This window comes from Echinops telfairi, unplaced genomic scaffold (assembly GCF_000313985.2).
Source record: "Echinops telfairi isolate 266 unplaced genomic scaffold, ASM31398v2 ScPeMD7_2010;HRSCAF=2546, whole genome shotgun sequence".
Classification (NCBI taxonomy): Eukaryota; Metazoa; Chordata; class Mammalia; order Afrosoricida; family Tenrecidae; genus Echinops; species Echinops telfairi.
In genome coordinates this window covers 20,857,474-20,863,448 of record NW_022105908.1, presented here as the reverse complement: position 1 = coordinate 20,863,448, position 5,975 = coordinate 20,857,474, and the positions used below count along the sequence as shown (strand labels likewise).

General features: G+C 49.7%; 1 pseudogene; it reads left to right on the top strand.

Moving 5' to 3' along the window:
* LOC101655917 overlaps positions 1-5,539 on the top strand; it is a 35,311-nt pseudogene extending 29,772 nt beyond the window's left edge.
* Positions 5,540-5,975: the final 436 nt, after the last annotated feature.

Below are 5,975 nucleotides of genomic sequence, written 5' to 3'. Positions count from 1 at the left end.
GCGCCAACCCCATGCTGCTCAGGCTTTCCAAACATCTTCCTAGCCATCTAGAGGCTGGGAAGGTCCAGCTGGAGAAGGAGCTCCATGCAGGGACATGCAAGGCCTAAGGAGACCATGGATGGAGCAGTAATGAACTCAAGGGGGGGTCCGGATCAGCAGTGTTTCTGCGGGGTCCACTTGTGTCAATAGTGAGGAAGCACTCATCTTGGAGAAGTGCAGCTGCATGGCCTTCCTCCACCCACGAGACAGCCACTGTAGAGGGAGGGTGAGATGAAGGGGTGGTTGATAGAGACAGAGGCAAAATGAAGAACCATACCTGGGCCTTGGTATTCAGGATTCAGGAGGGACGTGGGCCTTGAAAGAAGAGAATAGGGTCAGGAGTGGGGCCGTTAATCAAGAGTGAACCCAGGATAATTGGAGCAGAAAATCCAAGTGGGCTTATGAGGAAAGTCGGACAAAGATGAGACTTTCCACTGTCTGAACAAGTTACAGTCTCAGAAACCCACCAGGGCAGTTCTATCCTGTCCTGTAAAGTCCTATGAGTCCGAATGGACTGATGGAAGTGAGCAAGATGATGTAAGGCAGACTTGGGTTCAAATCCTGGTTCTGTTACTTGTAAGTTCAAGTAAGGGACGCCACTTCTATGACCATCCAGCTCCTGTAAAACTGGTCTACTTCAAGCACACAAAAGGCTTATGGGAGGTAATCAACAGCTGATACAGTCAGTGCCTGACACAAAGGAAGGGATAAATGACAAGTGGATTCTGTTCTTCCTCTCTAAGGAAACATAATGTGAAGAAGATGCCTTATTTTAATGGTGGCCATTGACCTCTTCTTTCCCCTTCTAGGAAGGCACCTTGTTTGAAGTTGACTACTCCCTGCTAGATGGGATCAAGGCCAATGTCATTCTATGTCATCAACAGCACCTAGCAGCCCCTCTGGTTATGCTGAAGCTGCAGCCTGATGGGAAACTCTTGCTCATGATCATCCAAGTGAGGGCACTCGGGAGTCCTGCTCCCCAGAGCTTGGACCTCTCCGTTTAGCTCCTCACCCACAAATCACTTTGTGCAAGGGCATTGTGCCCTGGCACTAGGCAGGCATGAAAGGACCAAATATGTAAAGTCCTCCACTTGAAGGGCTGGAGTGCTAGTCCAGGCTGAATAGACTGCAGACAGTGAAGGGCCATTAAGGTGCGGTGGGCATGAGTAAGCCTTGCAGGAAAGTCAAGATGAAGACAAGCAAAGAGAGGGGATGTCCTCTGCACAGGGAGAAGATGGGCTGGTATGATGAGTCCAGAAAGTCCCAGAGGATAGCTGAACTGGATTGTTGTGAGCCCTGGATATTAAGCTAAGGAGTATGTGAATGGAGTGCTGCTCAAGGCTGTTGCTAAAGGTGATTTATGTACTTTATACTGGTTGACAACACTGTTTAGCATACACTGGTGAAGGTAAATAACTGATATAGGGATTTGCATAAGATGCGGTAGCAGTTGCCCCAGGCAGAGTTGATGGGCTCAGAGGGCCATAGAGGTGGTGAAGGTGAATAACAAGACAAAACTAGTGGAGAAGACCTAGAAAATTTAGAGGCCCCATTGGGCACTGCACTCATTCCTGCCTTGCCTATACTCTTTCTCCCGCTCCAGCTCCAGCTGCCACACCCAGGATCTTCCCCTCCAACACTTTTCCTGCCCACAGACCCCCCCACACACACCAATGGTGGGGCTCCTGGCCAAATGCTGGGTCCAGAATTCAGACCTTCAGCTTCATGAGCTGCAGTGTCATCTTCTGAGGGCACACCTCATGGCTGAGGTATTCTCTGTGGCCACCATGAGGTGCCTGCCATCGATCCATCCTATCTTCAAGGTAGCAACCACCTCCTCCACAGTTCTACTGTTTGTCCTTTCTCTGCCCCAGGATGCATTCCACCTCTAAAGGGACCCTTTTGGGGGAATTGGGTGTGCTCGGAGAACCGAGGTAAGACAGATCCACAAGAGGCAAGATCAGGGTTGCCTTGTCTTCTCAACAGGGCTTCATATCACTTTCCAAGGAGATGATAATTCTTGGGTGGGACGGGACATGAGAGGTTAAAAGAGCTTACTTACTCTTCCTCTATAGTGAGCTTCAGCACAGCTCAGATAATTTGAATCCCTCGAGGATGCTGGAACTGCTGTTTTGATGTGACTTGAATTAAAGAGTGCAGAATCATTTGGTGGAAGAGTTGTGATTGTGAGGTGCCATCAAGTCGGCTCTGACTCACAGTGAGAACGACGCCCCGTTGGTCCTGTGCCATCCTCAGAATTGTTCTCATGTTCGAGCCCGTTGTTGCAGCCACTGTGTCAGCCCTGCCATGGGCCTTCCTCTCCTTCACTGCCCCTCGACTTCAGCAAGCCTGATATCCTCTTCCAGGGACTGGTCTCCCCTGATAACATGTCCCAAGTATCTGAGATGAAGTCTTGCCATCCTTGACTTAAGGAGCATGCTGGCTGTACTTCTTCCAGGACAGATTGTTGGTTCTTTTGGCAGTCCTTGGCACTTTCAGTATTCTTCTCCAGCACCGTGATTCAAATGCATTGATTCTTCTTCAAGCTTCCTTATTCAATGTCCAACGTTCACATGTACAGGAGGTGACTGAAAATACCATGGCTTGGGTCAGATAGTCCTCAATGTACTATCTTTGTTCTTCAGCTCTTTAGGGAGGTCTTGTGCAGCAGATTTCCCCACACACGATGCATTAGGCAGGTGGAAGAACCATCTTCAGAAGAATAAAGACTGATATGGAGGATGTATTGAGAGAGAATTGGTTTGCATTGGGATCTTTTTGCTGGACAAAGGTTTTTAACGTTTATAGCAATGATTTTTGCCTTACTCTCAAATTCAGTCCGTCTGTTATATCAAAAGTTCACAGCCGGTATAGGAAAAGTGTCTGGAAAGCTTTTGGAAACCAGTTTCAGAAACAGCTGAACAGAGATCATTGTCATTGACCTGGCTCTGACTAATGGCGGGTGGCCTCGTGTGTATCTGAACAGAGCTGGGCTCCATTGAGCTTCCCACTGCCGATCTTTCAGAAGTGCATTCCCAGCCCTTTCTCTCAGAGCAGCTCTGGCTAGACTTGAACTTCCAACTTTTCAGTTAGTAGCCATGTGTGTTCATTGTTTATATCATTAAGGGGAATCACAATGAGAAAATTGGTCGAAAAGCACTGAGCCAGTCTTTGAACTAGCTTAGATTTTGGAACATTGGAGACCCTTTATTGTAATTATTATTATAAGGTAATAACTCAGCGCTTTGTGGAACAATTTAGGAGGTTCAAATCAATTGGCAACTCTTGAGGTGGAAAAGAAAAAAAAAAGGTTCTTTGTCTTTAAGAAAAACAGAGGCTCCAAGTTCAGTGGCCCAGCCAGAGTTTCCTTCTGGGACCTGTCACGGCTCTCTCTGACTTTACCTCCCCGCTCCCCTGTTTCTCTCCCTCTAGCTTATCGTTCCCCATCTGTGATACACCATGGAAATTGACCTCCAGGCCAGGATTGGGCTGGACTCTGACCTTGGCGTTTACAACTTGGTATGGGCAGAGAAAGCAGGGTGCTGGCGATCCTTCTCCCTTCCGCTAGAGGGCGGCTGGCTGCACAGATTCTTGCTTCTCGGGTGGTGAGCACAGGTGGAGGGGGCCACGTGCAGCTGCTCCAGAGAGCTGGACCCTTCCTAACCTACCAATCATTTTGTCCCCCTGATGACCTGGCTGACCGGCGGCTCTTGGGAGCTGACTCTTTCTACTCTGTCCAAGACGCACTGGCTCTGGGACATCACATCTCGGTGAGGCTGGTGGGTTGGGGTGGAGAAGGCTGGGAGAACAGAGGGTCTGTGTCTTGGGCCAGGGAGCACTCACCAGGCTACGTGGGCAAGGAGCGGAGGGCCTGGGCTCTCCGCCAGCTTCAGCTCCCTCTCCCTGGTCCCTCGGCTGGCAGGCACGTGGAGGGCATCGTGAGTCTCCACTATAAGACAGGTGTGGCTGTGAAAGAGGACCTTGAGCTGCAGACCTGGTGTCGAGCGATCACTGAAATTGGGCTGCGAGGGGCCCAGGATGGAGGTGAGATGAGCTCCTGACCTGAGGCCTGGGACTTCTCCATGAGCCAAACCAAAACAATCCACTGCCATCTAGTTGATGCCAACTCACAGTGACTCTGTAGGACAGGGTAGAACTGCCCCTTTGAGTTTTCGGGACTGCAACTGTTTACAGGAGTAGAAAGCCTCATCTTTCTCCCTCTGAGAGTCTGGTGGTTTTGAACTGTTGACCTTGAAGGTCACAACCCAATGCATAACCACTACACCACCAGGGCTCTCTCTCCTAAAGTCCTCTCTACTTCTATGATATCTTCCAGAAGCATTTTCAACCCCAATGAAAGCTCCCAAAGGTTTTCCTAGAATCCCTGTCCTCTAATCTAGAAATATAGCTTCATTCCATTCACTTCTTGAGGTCCCAGATGTGGTGGGGCCTGTGGTTGCTGGTAGCTGTTAAACAACCAACACCCCAGAATTAAAAAGAGCCCTGCTTTGTAACATTTGCCCATTTCTGTCGTGTAAATATTTCCATTGTGATCTATTTCAAGCTACCAAGGTGAAGCCAATCGTTTTGGTAAATTCGAAAAAATTTAACAAAATCTGCTCCCCTGAGTCGGCAGAGGCAGCTCCCATCAGAGCTCCCTACATCCCTCCCTCATCCTTGTCAGACTCCACAGAATTCCTGTGAATTCCTACTCTGTCTTCACACGCCTCCTGTCCTCCCTGTGCTTTGTCTTTCTGAGCTCTGCTTCTGTTCCTGACTTCACAGTGTCTAATTCTCCTTATCCTTTCCCCCTTGCAGGGTTTCCCACCTCCTGACAGACTCAGGAGCAGGCTTGCCACTTTGTCACTATGTGTGTCTTCACCTGCACTGGCCAGCATTCTTCCATTCACCTGGGCAAGGTACTTATCATAGGGTGTCAGTTGATCATTTGAAGTCTGGAATGGGATAGGGGTTGTATCCTGGTGGACTAAGGGGTTTTTCGTGCTTTGACTCTAGACCATTAAGCCCTCCTTAACTGGACTGGTACACTTGGGTTCCCAACACACCTGGCACAATGAGGCTGCCCCCACCCACCACCAAGGATGCGATGCTGGAGACCATGATGGCAACACTGCCCAACTTCCACCAGGTTCTCTTCAGATGTCCATCACTTGGCAACTGGGCAGATGTCAGCCAGTGATGGTGAGAGTCAGGTGCCTGGGCCCCTGGGCACAGGTGCACGTGGGATGTGTGGGCACCCCAAGCTGGGAGCTATCAGGCTCTTAGCTGACCTTCCCTCTCCTTGACAGGTGGCTCTGGGCCAGCACAAGGAGGAGTATTTCTCAGGTGCCGAGCCCAAGGCTGTGCTGAAGAAGCTCAGGGAGGAGCTGGCTGTGCTGGATAAGGAAATCGAGATCTGGAATGCAAAGCTGGACATGCCCTATGAGTACCTGCAGCCCGGTCTGGAGGAAAACAGTGTGGCCACCTGAGTGTCCCGAGCCCTTAGGCATGTTAGCCATAACATGATGCCTACCCTGCCCCTCTTCCCACCCCTGCTCACCCTGAAGAGTTACCTTCTCATTTGCCCCCAGTGAACAATTTTTACTCTATATGCACCACCCAGGGACCTCAAGCCTCCCTCCGCTGTTCCTCCCTCACTTGCTACTTTCCTCCTATTTATTCCTCTCTGGTTATTCAGGTGTTTCACAGAGCAAATAAGCAAAAAAGAGATCCCAAACCAAATGGAATGCCACCACGTGGATTCGGATTGTACTCCATAAAGTTTTCAGTGTTGCAATCTTTTGTACAAAGTTCCCCAGGCCTTTCTTAGGAGGTACCTGTAGGGGGATTTGAACTTTCGGTTAGTGGTCAGTGTTGAACCTTTTGGTGTGCCTTGAGACTTCTGTTTCAAGAATGGAATAGGGTGTTACTCCATA